At 40.5% G+C, this 18,438-nt stretch overlaps 1 long non-coding RNA gene across 1 annotated transcript in view; it reads right to left on the bottom strand.

Annotated features, from left to right (window-relative positions):
• Positions 1-2,353: 2,353 nt before the first annotated feature.
• The window catches only part of LOC121875973, an 84,472-nt gene continuing 68,387 nt past the window's right edge, over positions 2,354-18,438 (bottom strand). Inside the window, exon 3 of the long non-coding RNA XR_006090698.1 lies at positions 2,354-2,392. This is a non-coding gene — a long non-coding RNA (uncharacterized LOC121875973). The remainder of the gene's footprint in view (positions 2,393-18,438) is intronic.

Genomic DNA, 18,438 nt, shown 5'->3' with positions numbered 1-18,438 from the left:
TTACAGAGAAATCCTCCTCAAAGGTAATAGCAAGTAACTGTAATTATTACTTCTAATTAACTTCACTTAATTATCAATCTAATTATCAAAGGAGTAATAAAACAGCATTAAAGTATAACCACCACCATTAAGACGATCACCTTTGTGGTCTCTGATGATATAGTTCAGGATAAAGGTACACACACACACACACACACACACACACACACACACACACACACACACACACACATAAAGTGTAACTGTACGAACACACAAGCATGCGCCGTAATCACTTCCATACATAAACAGACATTCAATTCTACTCGCGGACTTGTATCTCCAAAAACACAGAAAAGCACTGAGGCTAAAGTGTGTGTGTGTGTGTGTGTGTGTGTGTGTGTGTGTGTGTGTAGAGGCACCAGCAGGCACAGCAGCATGTGTGCCGAGGTTGACGTCTGACTCCACCATACACATCCTCAGCTAGCATAGGCACTTTTACTTGTGACAATAAAATAAAAACAAAATCCTTGAAGATTATTAGAGAGGAAGACTGTCTTAAATAAAGCGATTAGTTGATTTTGTTTTTCTGCTGTGATGATGATTCTTGATAAATTTATAATACTTTCACAACACAGAAAACATATAGAGTGAGTTGAACACGCAAACACTTTTTTTTTATATATCAAGAAATTATTTACAAACCAATTTGAGTAGAAATGAAATATTGAGAAAATACGAAGTTCGAAGAAAAGAATAAAATCGACCTAACGATAACAAATACTAAACCTATTTCTATTCCAGTATCATATTGACTATACACAGTTCAGTACCACCTGCACCACAATTCAGAGACGTGTTTTTGTGTCTATTTCCTCGTAGATCTTCCAGCCTTTGTTGACGATAGCACGGCGAATGAAGAGAGGCAGGCGAGACGAGGTACAACACGGCGTCTAGCACCTATTTACGGCTACCGTGTCTCCGAGGAATTGAGTATATGCTCTCTCTGTCCTGCTACATACCGTTATTTAAGCCATATTCTATGAAACCTCCATATAACGGACTTCGGTTTAACAGACTAACCTCTTACACGTAACTTAATCACCAATCAATATCAAATTTTACCTAGAGTTACAAAAGTTCACCTATCAGCTCACCTGTCAGTTCACCTATCAGCTCACCTATCAGCTCACCTGCAGTCAGCTCACCTATCAACTCATCTGTCAGCTCACCTGGGCCTGAAATTGGATTGTTTTCTTACTGTGGGCGATTACCTGCCAGAGACAGCATAAAATTCACCCAACACACATTACCTCTGTCAGTCTCGGCCGCTGCCAAATGCTAAAGTTAACTGAGAGTGAATTATGGAAGGACTCAAAACTGCAATGCATTTTAATGAACTGTAAATCACGTAAATGCTCTGGCTGTTGTTTAGATGTTATTTATGGTGTTATTTATGGCTGTGTGTGTGTGTGTGTGTGTGTGTGTGTGTGTGTGTGTGTGTGTGTGTGTGTGTGTGTGTGTGTGTGTGTGTACGGGCTCTTGAGTTTATCATTGTGATTTAAGATGTAGCGATAACTTTCCTGTGTCTTTTTGTTTAACCTCTGATTGATGATGTTGATAACCATAATAGATAGAAATGATTACCTTTATACATTACCTAACCTAACCTAACCTAACCTAACCTAACCTAACCTAACCTAACCTACGTATTATTGTTTGGTTCCTAAATTAAAGGTTTATGTTGTGATGAAATAGAAAAATAAAATTACCCTTTCCCTCTCTTCCTCTTCTCCTCCTCCCCTCCTCCCTCTCCCTCTCTCTCTTCCCCCCTCCTCTCTCTCTTCCTCCCCCTCCTCTCTCTTCCCCCTTCCCCTTGTGGTTATCTCTCTCAGCATCGAGGCCAGACCCAGTAGTGCCTCAGAGAAACTACCATAAACACAGATATTTCTTAATTTAACGAAGAGAAACTATTACCATTATTTTGGTTCTCTAATATAACATTTTATAACGGTATAAATTGCATTGATGTGGATATGTAAATGATTTTCACTCTTATGCTGGGCTGTGGAAGGTCGAGAAGTCTTTATCATGTTGTATAGCACGATTTAATGCCTTCAGTACGATAACTTAACCCTTTGAGCACGATAATTTAAACCTCTGAGTACGATAATTTAAACCCTTGAGTACGATGATTTAAACCCTTGAGTACGATAATTTAAACCCTTGAGTACGATAATTTAAAACCTTGTGTACGATAATTTAAACCCTTGAGTACACCACCAACAACAACAACGACCTGAGAACGATTAAAAAAAAAAAAAAGGTGAATTAAACCTAAATGAGACACCAAGCAGAGGACTACAGTACTTGCCTTCTCAGTGCCCCATAGTCCGAGCAGAGGTGAATTTATCTGAAACGAAAGAGTCATGTTAATATACGCTTTGTTGATAGTGAATATAAACAACAACAATATGTAGGTAAACAAGAGTGAAAAATAAGCTGGTCTTTCCTTCCATACATATGATTAAATAATATATATGGATTCTGATAGATGTATACACCACATACAGACAGACAGACAGACAGACAGACAGACAGACAGAAACCTACAAAGGTATACACACTAGATACAGACAGAAGAAGAAATACACATAGACGCACACATATACACCAATACACATATACGTACACAGACACGTATACATACACACAATTACGCATACACGAACTGCCATACAAATATACATACACGTACACATACACACAAATACACTTACATATACACACAAATATACATACACGTATACATACACACACAAATACACATACACTTTTACATACACACAAATACACATAGATACAAACAGACATCTTCTCTCTCACCTGCACGTCTCGCCTCACCTGGACAACTCATCTTCCCCCGAGTCCTCGTCTGTAGGTTTAATAATGGTTCCCACTAATGAGGTTAATCTTCCCTCTGTGTGTCCAACCTCGGAAGCCTGACACGACACCTGAGTGGCTTGATTACCCGCTCTGATTGTTTACACCTGATGAACCTGACGCTTACTGAGGACTGCTATTCGAACTCAGATTGCTATTTACGAGATCTTATGTGATAGCAATGACTCCCTAGTAAACGTCTACTAGTTTTAAGTAATTTTGTGGACTCGTAAGTGATTTAGGTTAGGTTAGGGTAGGTTAGGTTAGGGTAGGTTAGGGTAGGTTAGGGTAGGTTAGGTTAGGTTAGGTTAAGTTAGGGAAGGTTAATTTAGGTTGGTATGGTTTTAAATTGATATTGAAACAGTTTTTTTAGCCAGAAGAACATAGATACAGAGTCGAAAAAATAATAATATTAGTATGGCTGAGCCAGTTGAGAGCCTGAGCTCTCTTGTAGGCACCTGATATATACTGTACATTTATCTCAAGGAAGTATTATGTAACATTTAGTATCAACTGGAATAGTACAATAGCATGGTGGTAATAAGAACATATCAGAATGTTACCACTGTTATCACTTCGTTATTTATTTATTTATTTTATTTTTTTAACATTGTTATAAGTATATACATACTTTACAGTGGAGTTGATATACATAAATATGATAAGGGAGGGAAGCAGTACAACATGGGTTGTATTAAGGTGGAACAAGAGGACTCAGCTGTAAGTATCTTGTCTAGTGAGCAAATACATTTATTACAATGGTAATTTCTATCTATCTACATGATAAGTTCTGATAAAACAGTTTTGGTGGTACAATAAAAGCAGGAATATTAAGTAGGTATTACAAGAATATTAATACTTAGACAATAGATATTTTTTAAGAGATGATTTAAAGGAAGGGAGCGTAGTCTTTGCTGGGATGGGTGGGGTAAGTTGTTCCACACCTTCACACCGTGATATTTTATGGAGGTCTGGGACTGAGAGGAGCGCATGGGGGGTGGTCTTAGTAGCTCTGGGTGCCTTAAGTTGTATTTCTGATTATTCCGGAAGTGGAAATAATTATCGTCAAGCAAGTGATTGACAGATTTGTAAACAAAGAGGGCACAGCAGTAGGTGTTAATATCCTCGAATTTTAACATTTTCAATTTAGCAAATTGTTCATTAGTGTGATCGGTTTTTCAAGTAGGTCATTGTCCGCACGCTCTCTTTTCTGCAGTAATCAGGGGTTATGTTTTGAAGAGCCAGAGGCCCCCATAGTGTGTGACAGTGTATCAGGTGTTGGTAAACAAGAAAATAGATTTCTTTCATTGCTGTAAAAGTGAGTGACTGTCGAGTGTGATACATAATACTGCACTGTTTATTGACTTTAATGTGAATGGCTTGTATGTGGTTTCTCCAGTAAATTTGGTATGGTTTGGTTTGGTTTGGTTGAGTTAAGACGCCTCTAAATTGTGGTTAGGTTAGGTTAAAACGTCTCTAAATTGATATCTGTAATTTCCAAGAAGCTGAATAGACTTTGCTGTTCTTTAAGCAAGGTATTTAGGATAAGAATTGTGTAGCGTTGTATCCTTGTATGAAAAGACGGAAACACTCACCCTCTGGTTCCTTGGACACCCCCAGCTGCTGTGCCATGCACCACCTCACAGTCCACCTGTCAAACACACCTTGGGTAGACTATTCCCGGCTCCAGTCCATGAAATTTTTACAAGGAGCGACTGCTTCAGCGGGTACAAGTGAACCTAGAGTGACGCCAACAAGACCAACACTCCCTTGTCTTGCCTGTTACTCTAAGGTGTGTGTGTGTGTGTGTGTGTGTGTGTGTGTAATGGGGACGGTACTGACAATCATAGATCTTTAGCCAGCCTCGTTAAGATTCGGTGACCTGACCTGACCATGCCGCTGGACCTCATAAGCTTTAGTCGGAATAATGAAACCTTTTCTTTTGTGAGGTCTGACTCGGAACAAGGAAGGGAGATAAAAATTGGAAGAAGGGAGGGGAATATACAAGCGTGGATAAAAAAGAGTGAGGGGAAGGGAAACACGAGATGGGTGGGGAGAGGAGCGAGGTGACAAGAGCGGAAGGGGACGAAGAGAGGGGAGAGGGAAGGAGGTCAATGTTAGGGAGGAATAGGTCCAGTAATAAAATATGTGGAGGGAGATGGGGAGAAGGGAAGAGAGGACAATGAGGGAGGAAGAGGCTGAATAAGATGAAGAAAAGGTGGAAGGAAAGAGGAAGAGGCCAACTGGTGAGAGGTGAGAGATAGAAGGGAAGGAGGAAGGTAGCCACACGTCTCCAAGTCTTCAGGAAGGGAGGGGGAAAGGTAATGTTTCTGTTAAATACCAAGAAAACAAGTTAGAATATCCCACGACTGAACGAATTAGTTTGAGGATAAACTGTGTGTGTGTGTGTGTGTGTGTGTGCCACTGGCATGTGGACACGTTCTGAAGCCTAGCAAACAATGCCCCGCTGCCTTGAGGATTAACCTCGGTAAGTATAAGGCTACTGGGGTAAACCTCGAATGAAAAATCTGCGGTGGAGCCCCGCATCAGGCAGACATGCTTACAGAGCTCCAATGAGACCCCAACGGCGGTATAGGCGGAGGAGGTGACCACCATGGGAACCCAACGACTACACCGGAATGACGAAGGCAATGCCTGATGGACAGGCTACTAAGGCGAAACCCAACAAACTGGGCTATCAGCAGTCCATTGTAACTCTCCCTCTCCCCAGTCGTTGCAACACTTACACCTCTGGATCAGGAAAAGGGAGAGCCAAGATGAGTGGTTGCAGCCTGCGCTCCTGCCTCACCACATAAATCAACTCACGCACAGCCATCATCCAGCTCATCATAATCAAAACCCCTATAACCCCTAAAAGTCCTATGGCGACGGACGAGTGGCGACGGGGACAGGCAGAGATGACTGCCGGGAGTCTCTAGTCACAACTCTGCGCATGGGCGTCACATAAGGTGGTCGTTTATACACTGGGATCTAGGCAGCAGTGCAATCCGGTCCTGTCTGTGCGACTGGGCAGCCCTTTCGAGAAGCCACTCTGCTCACCCCACTGGGGAGGGGGCTAGAAAAGATGCCCTAAAAATAGCCTGCTTAAAAAAGCAACCCAACTGGGCAACCGTACCCAGTAAGATCATCCTTATGAGGTCGAAAACATAATCAAAACCACAGATCCAAACAAAAACAAACTACACAACCTCTTATGGTTGCTGAATGGAATGTCAGGAACCTTTTGGATATTGGCACAAACGAGCGTCCTGAAAAAAGACCTGCCCTTGTGGCAAAAGAGCTGGCTATGTATAACATCGACATAGCAGCCATCAGTGAGCCCCGTCTCCTAGACGAGGGTCAACTCACAGAACGGGAGTCTGGCTAAACTTTCTTCTGGAAAGGTAAGCCTGCTGCAGAGAGAAACCGCATTTATAGAGTTGGCTTTGACATCCGCCAACGCATCCTACACAGGCAAACTGAAATGCCTTTTGGGATCAACGAGCGCCTCATGATGCTCCGAGCCCCACTGAATCAATCACGTCATGTTTTCTTCATCAGTGCATACACCCCAACACTGGATGCAGAGGATGACAGCAAGGAGGCTTTTTACGCCGACCTCGACAGAGTGCTAACCTCTACCCCCAGAGAAGATAAGGTTGTGCTCCTTGGTGACTTCAATGCCAGAGTTGGCAGAGATGCTGACATTTGGCAGGGAATCATAGGGAGAAATGGACTAGACAAGTGTAATCCCAACGGCCTACTCCTCCTCAGCAAGTGTGCTGAACACAACCTCACTATCATCAATACCTTGTTAAGGCAGGCCGACAAGTTCAAGGGTTCGTGGCAACTCCCACGATCCAAACACTGTGTGTGTGTGTGTGTGTTCGTAATGTATCAAGGCACGCTATTCCACTTGGCGGTTCATAATCATTGGTTAAATACAACGTGTGTTTGCCTCCATGCAGTAAAAGAAACGGGAGTTGGTATATTGCACACACACACACACACACACACACACACACACACACACATTCATTAGCATTGTGTATCTTTCCATGTTGGTTGTTGAAGTATAAACTGCGGTGGTGTTACGTTAGTGGTTAAATCTCAACTTACACTATGTTTGTGGTTGAGTAAGGAGTCAACACATCCACCAGGTAGATAATTTACACCTTCCCTGGGCTTACCTGTACATGAAACACCTGGCCTCATTAAATGTAACAGCTAATATTTCCAGAAAACTGAGAGGGTGTAGTGTTGGGGCAGCAGGATGACAGATGTTTTCAGTCGTAAATAGACGGCCTGAGGGGTTGATTGGGCCGGGGTGGGGTGGGGTGGGTGGGGTGGGTGAGGGAGGAGGTGGGGTTGGGAGGGGTCAGGGAGGGGAGGGTTGAGGGTTGGGGAGGGGTGAAAGGAGAGGCACTATCCAAACACCAACACAAAAATAGAATTTAAGAAGAACAAGTGGCCTAAGTGGTGTCACTTGAGTGTTATTTATCCAGTGATTAGAGACACCTTCGTAGGCTGAATATATGTGTAAACCTTATGATAGTTTACCGTGTATTAAACCTAAATAACCACAATATATGTATACCCTGTGTTGGTTTACCTATAATGTTACCCTAAATGTATTGCAGAGTGAAAAGAACCTTGATACAATGTGTGGGTAAGACACTGTGGGGGCTACACAGCTCGGTTACCAGTTTGCATTCCCTTTGAAGCGCCGAGAAAAGCGATACAAAATCCTTTAAGAGTATCTCAGACTCTCTCGATTCTGTAAGAGAACGGGTAAAGAAAAGAGACTTGGACGGAGAGCCTGAAATAGCGAGAGGTGTATTGTTGTAAGTGTGAAGGAAGGAAGGAAGGAAGGAAGGAAGGAAGGTTGTGGAGGAGGAGGAGGAGGGGTGGGGAGAGGGAGGAGGACGAGGTGGGTGGGAAGAAGAGGAGGAGGGAGAAGATAAGGAAGAGTTTAACGGTGTTGTTGTGGCATCCTGCAGTGAAGTGTTTGTACAGTCCGTCACTGAGACAATATATACCAATGTTCGCTATAGTTCAGAGTTTGTAAACTACCTTGATATAAAAGAATGATAAATACGTGGAATAAATCACACACAAAATAAATATACTAATTAATTAATATACAAAATTGAAATAATTGGAAAAAAAAATCGAAAATATAACACCAATTTAATGACAAAAAATAAACAAAGTAAAATAAATCCATCAGTAGAGAACTACTTCTTTGTGATTTATTTCAACTGCGAATAAACATACATCGAGAATAACAACACAAGGTGAAGAAACAGGTGTGTGATTTATCCTAGTTACCTTAATTATTACCCCAGGTATCATCATCCTTCTTAATTCAATATCCTCACTCTATAAGATTCTATTCCAAAGTCAAATATATCCCTTCGTTAATTCAAATAATCTCAAACTCCCTCAAAGAATTTTTTCCTCCTTATCAATATTAACCATTTTTACGTTGCTTAATATATAATTTATCATACATCCAAGGTCAAAGGTTCGTTCTCTCCCAAACTGAAGCAGTATCGAGCCGCATATGAGATCATACAACACACCCGTGCCAGATAACAGTTAGGCTCAGAGACTCATTCCGTGCCTCAGGTTCACCACAGGGAGCCAACTATTGTCCCTAACTGTACAACACCTGAAGAGCCTCCCTACCTTACGTGTGAAGTGGACTACAGGCATGTTGAAAGGTTAAACACGAGAGTAACGTGACGTACAGAGGGGCTGGGGGAGGGGAGGGGGGGGGTGTTGTGCGTCACAAGCTTGATTACATGATGACCGAGATATTATGAGAACAAAGAAGGAATATGAAGAAGTGTGATTGAATAAAGAGGAGATTGGAAGAGAACAGGAGGAGGACAAGGAGGAGCAGTGGTAAAGGAAGGGACGAGAAGGAAGAAAGGAGGAGGAGGAGAAAACAAGGAGCAAAGGAAGAGGAGCAGAAGAAGAAGAGCAGAGCAGGACAAGCAGAACAGGAGAAAAAGAGGAGGAGAATGATGGGAGCGAGTAAGAGATGTAATAGGCGGATACAGAGATAAATGGACATTGAAAAACACGAATGGATAATGAGAGAGAGAGAGAGAGAGGTGAGGCACAATTAATAGACAAGTGACCCATAACTAACTAGACAGGTGAGACATAATTAACTAGACAGGTGAGACATAATTAACAAGACAGGTGAGACATAACTAACTAGACAGGTGAGGATATAATTAACTAGACAGGTGTACAACAGAGTAACATCGTCAACCGGAATAGAAACATTTGTATATGTGAATATGATTATTTTTTTTCTAGTTTCAAAATGATTTTTTTTTTCATTCAGTCATTGTACAATCATCCTGTTAACTTTCATCAAAATCTCTTGTCAGTATAAAGGATTCTGATTGATTTTTGTTAAAGTTATGTGATTGTTTTATTGGCCAATCTGAACTGATTTACGTGTTTTAGTGTCAAGGGCTCATCCCCATGATCTTGACCCACTGACTGTCCCCAAAATCAAGCTTATAAACGTCTACTGGTTTGGTTTGGTCTGGTTGGGTTGGGTTGGGTTGGGTTGGGTTGAGTTGGGTTGGGTTGGGTTGGGTTGGTCAGGTCAGGTCAGGTCAGGTCAGGTCAGGTCAGGTCATCGCACCAACAGACAAACAGACAGACAGACAGTATCAGCAGGCAGAGGTAATCACGTCCACACAGAATGTAACATTAACTCCTTCCTCATTAATGTTTGTAAGAGGAAGTTAAAGAGGCACTAATTCGTAAGTCAACACCGAAGAAGCAATAAACTCAACAAGTCTCTTCCCTCAGATAAACGTGGCTATTGTCTCTTAACTATCTACATAGGGAAGTGTTGCGGCTAATCAGGTCAAGAGCTTGTGCTATGTAAACTGACTCATATTACCCTGCATGATGTTTCAACTGGAATTATTAACTAAGTTTTCTCAGATGTTTTAACGAGAGAGAGATCAAGGTTTTAAAATGTTCAGTCTTATAGAAAGCTATTTATTACTATACCATTTTCAATATTAAACTATATCTTTATTTTTTTCTGGTTAAATAAACTGCTCCGATTATGGCTGGGGGGAAGGAGTTTGTCAGATGAGAATGAATTTGGCGACAGCAGTTGACCTCATTATTAGATTTCTTTCCTCGAAGTTAGGAAAAAATTCGTCTTTTACAGTTTACACGGCGAGGTAAGTTGAACTCCCATGAAACCAATGAATCTTTTAGTAGTTGTAATATACTGTATATGTGAGTCTCTTTCACACACACATACACGCACATTTATTTGATTATTTTATCATTGTTTTTGTATTAGTTATTATTTTACTGGTGAGTCTGCGTTTGGCAAAGCTCACAATATATTCCCAAATGCAGGAAAGACAGTAGCTAATCACAGTAAAGGATCGATCATTAGTGCAGGAGTCACCAATCAACACTGGTTTAGCATCCATGTAAGGAGAATAATCAACCAAAAGCAGAGAAGGACCCGTCCAGTCCATCACAGTTCGCAGTTCGTAGTGCCAAGCCAATGAGTTCAGAGTCTGTAGTACCTAACCAATCAGTGTTCACAGGCTGTAGTACCTATCCAATCAGTTAAAAATCCATAGTACCTAACCAATCAGAGTTCAGAGTCCATAGTAAGCACCTGGTGAGAGAGAGAGGAACTACAGCCTCACAAGAACTCTTAGAGTTGTTCAAGGGGAGACGGTAAGACCTCCTGTGTTTGTGTTCATCTTTCTCTCCCTCTTATACTGTACAGTCAGTCCTCTTCACTAGCGCGTTTACAGGGGCTCGTCATATAAACATTTCACAAATCATTAGCACTGAGATATTTGTTTTAATATTGATTTACTTTGATTCCATAGTATGTTTACTATTGTGAGCTTCCTTCTGTCGAATGTAAACAAACACAGGGCTGCCACACTGTACAAAACCAGTCTAGCCCCTGTAAACGCACTAGTGAAGGGACCTGTATCTCGTGGGTGGGGAAGAAGAGGGGTGGAAGGTCACGTACCACCATCATGTTATAAACTATCCCTTGTGTCATGATTAAACTGGCTCCATTGCTACCACTTGATTCACCACTCTCACTTGTTCTTGTTAGCTGTGAATTTATTTATGTCTGTTTGATGGGGTTTGATCTAGGGGGAGGGCGGGGAGGGGGGAGGGGATTGGTGAGGGATGTGGAGGTACGTCTTGTAGTGTGTGTGGGTGTGTGTATTTGGGATATTCTCTCTCTCTCTCTCTCTCTCTCTCTCTCTCTCTCTCTCTCTCTCTCTCTCTCTCCGTTGTGTTTTACTCATTTTTTCCTTCGCCATACATTCATCCTTCCATTACACCATCCTCCAATTTTATCACCAACTCCTTATTTATCCATCCCCCCATCTTATCTTAATTCCTTTCTATTCTTCCCATAACCATCCCTCCTTTACGTCAACCTACACTTTCTATCCTACACTATCCTCACGTCTAAACCTTCCATTTGTCATCCTTCACGCTCACCCCTATCCTACATATCCCCCCCCTCCCCCCCAAACAAAACATCAGGTAGAGGTGAGAGATGTTTCTACCTGCTACATATACCCAGCACACACAGGTAACTCTTCCAGGAACAACTTGACGTGTTTCGCTTTGCTTTTAACATAACCTTCAGTCGAGTGTAAATCAGGGTTGGATAAATACAAAAATTCTCTGGCGGGAAATATTTGCACTAGAGATTAATTAGAGTATATATATGTTATGTTATGTTATGTTATGTTATGAGTTTGGGAGAATAATGTCATGTTAACAATAGTATTAATATATGTTTTGATATTATTTTTATTTTTCGGAAATTTTACTTGGTGTGTATATAATAAACATAAAGGAAATTATAAATGATTATAATTAGTCCTAACACCACGGAACCATTACGACCACCACTATTACCATCCCTTCCATCACCACACCACACCACACACGACAACACACCACACCACCACCACACCACACCATACCACACCACACCACAACACACCACCACCACACCACAACACACCACCACCACACCACACCACACACCACACCACACCATACCACACCACACCACACCACCACCGCACCACAACTATCACTACCAACCCCACCACCCTACCACCCCGACTACCACCACCACTACCACTACCACTACCACACCACCGTGAACAAATACAAGCACTCTAGAAACATGCCACGGATGCCAACAATAGCACAAGCCTGAATTACATTACTGAGTTTTCTGAGAAACGATGTAGTGTAATGGCGTTTCTGTATTGAACACACAATCATGGCAGTTTTTTTTTTATAGAAGCAATACAACACCTTTATTGTCAAGCAGAGGCGTGGGTGTATACCTGGTCAAACAGGATATGACGTAAGCAGTTGATGATGGTAACAACAACAACAACAGCAACAAACAACAACAACAACAACAACAGCAACAACAACAACAACCAAGGCGCGCGCACACACGCACACACACACACACACACACACACACACACACACAATCTCACCTGAACAAACAAACCAATTACCGGATTTAGTAAGCGTATAACCAATCGACAATTGCTTCTACAGCTGTCGCCTCCACACATCATCTCATGAGCTTGCAACGCAGTAAGCCAGCACCTCATTAAGCCACCACAGTAAGCCAGCACCACAGTCACTACCACAGCCAGCAAGCCAGCACCATAGCAACTACCACAGCCAGCAAGCCAGCACCACCATAAGCCATCGGAACAAGCCATCACCACAGCCAGCAAGCCAGTACCACAGTATGACAGCCACCACAGTGAACACCACCGCCACAGTCAACACCACCACCACAGTCAACACCACCACCACCACAGCCACCATCACAGCCATCAAGATTGTCGTATTGTCCTACTTATGTGTACATAATAAACAACTCCTGATTTATGTACTGTACAGCCCTGTAAATGTACTGAACGCATATCATTACAGTATGTTTAAATCACATGTTAAGTTTGTATATTTTCAACCACCGGCTGCAACTCTATTAATAAACCGTTTATTATTATTATTATTATTATTATTATTATTATTATTATTATTATTATTACTATTATTATTATTATTATTATTATTATTATTATTATTATTATTATTATTATTATTATTTTAGTGTTGTCCGAGCGACCTCCTCCTTAATGGCAATATACTGCATCGTAAACTACCTTAGCGACCCAACATGTACTAAAAATCAACAGGAAACTTTTTAATCAAACATCAAAGAACTTTTTATAAAACAGATGTACTTGTATATATAATTATTTACTCTCATCAACCCAAGTTTACTTTCATTACTGCTCAAGATGTTGACAAAATTACTCTTGTAATTAATAAAGATAATATGATGTGGGTGACTTATATTACGGTTTATAGTCATCTGTACTTGGTCAATATTTACATGTTTGAATAAAAAATTACACGCGGGGGGAAATAGAAAAATTATTAAGAAAATTATATTAAATACAGAAAAGATAACAATAAATAATTATATATTAAATTTTATTTTGGGTTTATAGTTTATTCTATAATACGTACTGCAATAGAAAGAGTTATTGTGCTTAACGTAATAATAATAATAATAATAATAATAATAATAATAATAATAATAATAATAATAGAATAATCTGTCAACAATAAATATGCATTGTTCTCTTTTACCATAACTTTCCTACATTCCATCCATCATTCAGTTTACCTTAGTCTCATCAGTGCAGGTAGATCACCCAAAACAAGTATGTGACTTCCTCAAATTCACCCCTCTCCCCATCGAGGTAATCTGAAATCTGTGAAAACAATGGACACTACACTTACGTTCGTCTCAATACTTCGATTTGTCAGGATTTTTTTTTTTTTTTTTACAATTAATCAACGATGAAAAAAATAGTGTGTTTTTGTTGTTATTTCTGGCGTCTTTATCACCTCCTTGTCTAGTCTATAAGAGGTAGAGACACAAAAGACTCACACGCTCACGAGGAAATATTTGGGTAAGTGTTAAACCAGAGTCAATTTCTTTTAAGAGAGACGCATGTTACCTATCGTCAAGGTATCAAATATTTCGATGGACAAGCCAATCCACTGGTGTCCAATATCACCCCCCCCTCCCTCAACCTTACCCCCTTCCATCACACCCTTGACCCTTCCACCACACTCCCACCTCCTCCACTCCACCACATTTCCTTCCACCACACTTCCGATCCACCTCCTCCATCATACCCCCTAGATCCCTCTCCACCACACCCTCACCCCCTCCACCACACCCCCCTTCCCCTCCCCCCTCCACCACTTACCCTGCCCGTTCATATCCCCAATCCTTGCAAAGTTTATTGTTAGATACTCTGGTCACGGTCCATTGAAAACCCTGAAAACATGATTGAGGCTCAGTTGCTCCACTCTATCACATGCTCAGTGATTGAAGAACTTGGTCACCTCAGGTATAAGTTGGCTCTTGGTGACTGGTTCAATATTTTCACCACCAGTCACTAAACACAGGTTCGTATCCCATCAATGGATCGTGTAGATAATCGACCCTTTTTTCATACAATATTGGTTAAATCGGAGATGTAATTCACTTTCTCTCTATCTCTGTAAATTTAACTTGCGTTTTTGTATTAATATTTATTCTTATTCTCTATCAATATAAAAAAGTATTTCTCTTATTTTTTTCCCCTCGCTTTCTCCCCCCCCCCCCTTCCTCCTTCTCTCTTTCCAAGTCTCCTAAAATATTTTAACTCAGTGTAGAAGTTCCTTGTGGCCAGCAGACAACACACCACATTTCTTGCATTATGAAGACGGGAGGTTCGGGTGGTGTAGTGTTACCCAGCCTAAGAGAGGAAGCGTGTCTTGGTGGCATATTGTTTACCGTCTCTCAAACAGCTGCCTTATGAAGACACAAAGACATAAATTCAGAAAAAAATAGCGAGGGAGAATGACAAGACAATAGAGGTAAATAGGAAGTAAAGGGGAGCGTGACAAAAGACCTTCTGTTGGGCTATTTTTTTCCTGTCAAGATACGGCGGCACAGTACTTTAGAGAGATGCTTCTATATGCTCATTTTATATCTAATATTTCTAGGGTTAAGTGGCTGACAGTGTGTTGCTGACAGTGTGTTGCTGACAGTGTGTTGCTGACAGTGTGTAGCGTCATGATCAAAGTATGAAAAATAAATAAAAAGGAAACTAAATTATATCTTCTCTGAGAGTGTCTGCTGTCTTGGTGTTTGGCGACAGTAATTTACACCTCTAAATGCCTCGTTAGTGGGACAGTGAAAAACTCAAGTTAGTTATTTATGTAAAGTCACCCATAAAGGTCCTGTCGCCTGTCCTCCTGAACCACGAACCCCGAGATTCAGCCTCATGAACCTGAAACTGCTAATATATATATATATATATATATCGATGTTATTGACCTTTTAAACTTAATTCTCTCTTATAATGTGTACACAGTATATGACCGTATAGGAGGACTGTTGTTATAATATATAGTTATGGTATAGGTGCAGTGTCTAACGTTAAGTAATCGAGTAAAACCTGAGTGAATCGACTTGTATTTCTGGTACAGTATTAGTGAATGGAGCAAAATATGTTTCTTACTTAAGAGCTATCATAAAGAGACCGGCGTATGTTTTGTCACTTGATATATTATACACATGAGACATATACATATACTGTGAGCTAGTACACGTATACATGCATAGATTATGTGTAAATCTCTCTCTCTCTCTCTCTCTCTCTCTCTCTCTCTCTCTCTCTCTCTCTCTGCATATACATTTTACATACCGACAGACGGACATAAGGCGTAACCAACTGCAGCACTATTATTTTAACCTAATAAAATGCATCGATCTTTAATGCAGAAGTAAATCACATCATCATTGTTCTAAAATAACACATTTGTACCACGAACTGTACCTAGCCTGTAATGCTTGTAAATAATTGAAGAGAACCTCGCTGGCGCACACACTGGCAGAGCTGCGCCTGACGTACACGGGACAATAAGGAATATTTTATTTTACAACGAACCCGATTTTCAACCGTTCCTGAGCCATAGCACTTTTTTCAGTGAGTTATATTTGGAATCCTCACTTCACTAACCGACTTACTGACTAGCGATCACGTCTGTTTATTTATCTTTTGGGGGTAACTTCTCCGTAGTCATAAACGATCATGAACACCATAAAACCTAACCTAACCTAACCTAACCTAACCTAACCTAACCTAACCTAACCTAACCTAACCTAACCTAACCTAACCTAGCCTAACCTAATCTAACCTAACCTAACCTAACCTATAGTCCCTCGCCCCAAGAATAACTATAATTAATCCATGAATTTCAGGTAAAATACTTGGCGTGAAATACAGAAAAATAGAATACCGTACAGTAATATCGAGCTGAAAAACGGAGAGAATTCCAATCAGTCACACTGGCTTACTGATACGACCTCACACAGAAATGGGAAGAGTGGTTGAAATCCAGCAGAGAGCCAGGCACTGTGTTCACTTTTACCCGACGTTTTATGGACTACGATATTAATTCTTCGTGTAACTTCACTTGTGTATTTTCTTATGATCTAGATGAAAAAAAATCCTCCTCCCCTTCTCCTTTTCTTCCTTCTTCTCCTCCTCTTTCTCCTCCCTTTTTCTCTCCTCCAACATGGCACAGTATGTATAGGAGACCTTCTGTGGTGTCCCTCAAGGCATCTTCCTCTCCCCTACCTTATAATTACATCATCATTGACACCCATAACAGCCCTTCCCTAAGGCAGATAGGAAATGACAAACACCGGGAAGCTAACAGAAAAGGTGAACAAATTTGGAGAAAAAATTGAAAATCCAAACGAGTCTCTCCAAATTCACAGTGATCCCTCGACCAGGAATAAAAGCTCACCTATCAATCCACAACTTTTCGATAGAATGGAAGAACAGAGGCACAGTTGACAGTCATTTATGTACAGTCACTCAAAAAACTATCTATACAAAATTGTGTTGAAAAAATATGACACAACGGACGAAGGATTTTGAAACCCCTACCGAGACAACAGGAGTCGTAGTGTTCATTCTGAAATTCATAGATCACCCAAGTAATGCTGCTGTGGGCTGGGTGTGGTGTTGAGGTACTTTTCATCATTGATTTGATTAAAAAAACAACAACAACCAAATAATTAATAATAATATTATCACTACTACCACCCTACCACCGCCACCACTACCACCACCACCACCAGGAGAAAATAGAGTATCAATCAATTCTCTCCCATAAAAGAAAAAACAAAAGGAAATAAGTAATAAAGAATCTTCCTCAAGTCTTAACAATACATTGTCAGAAAAGTTTATTGTTATGTTTCCAACAATTCTTACCAACAAACTTTAAACACAATCAGGTGTCACTCAGCCTCAAGGAAGGAGCCAAACTTTACAAGAATTCCAGACTAAAGCCAATTATTATTTGTCTAGAAGTATCCACCTCCCCCCATAAAAACAACGACAACAACAACGACGACGACAACAACAACAACAACAACAACAACACCAACAACAGCACACATTTGCTAAAATTTACTTATTTTTTTTTTACAGGGATTAGCCCACCCGGGCACAGGTCACTGACCCACATCAGGGCCTGGGGGGCGAAAATATAATAATAATAATAATAATAATAATAATAATAATAATAATAATAATAATAATAATAATAATAATAATAATAATAATAATAATAATAATAATAATAATAATAACTATTATTATAATAATTTATAAAAAATAACAAAATACTAAAAACATTCAAATAAAACACACTCATACTGAATAAAACACACTCACGCTCAAGTAAAACACACTCATACTGAATAAAACACACTCACGCTCAAGTAAAACACACTCATACTGAATAAAACACACTCACACTCAAGTAAAACACACTCATACTGAATAAAACACACTCACGCTCAAGTAAAACACACTCATACTGAATAAAACACACTCACGCTCAAGTAAAACACACTCATACATTCGACACTTCACTCTTACAACGTCCGCGTCCTAAATATATGCAAAGTTCGTCATAACTTTCGCATAACCTCTTTCTCGTCCCATCACGCCTCTCTCCACAACTCCCTCACATTTGAGTAAAAGAAATCAAGACCACGAACCACTTCACTGATTGCTTGCTGGAGCGTTATGGATGCATCTGTGAAGGCTGACTGGTTACTGGGCTGAGAACACAGCCACCTGCTACTGGTTCAGTCTCTCACAAAAATCCTATCGCATGTCCTCCTGAACCACGAACACCAAAATTCAGACTCGTGAACCCGAAGCAGCAAATCCTGATGCATTACTCCATTCATAAATGCTTCGGGTTCGTGAGTCTGAATCTCGGGGTTCGTGGTTCACGTGTGTGTCTTTTTCAAACACTAAACCAAAGAAAACTGTG

The sequence above is a fragment of the Homarus americanus genome, unplaced genomic scaffold (assembly GCF_018991925.1).
Source record: "Homarus americanus isolate GMGI-L3 unplaced genomic scaffold, GMGI_Hamer_2.0 scaffold42818, whole genome shotgun sequence".
Classification (NCBI taxonomy): Eukaryota; Metazoa; Arthropoda; class Malacostraca; order Decapoda; family Nephropidae; genus Homarus; species Homarus americanus.
Note: the sequence above shows the minus strand (reverse complement) of the source record. Positions and strands in the feature narration are given on the sequence as shown.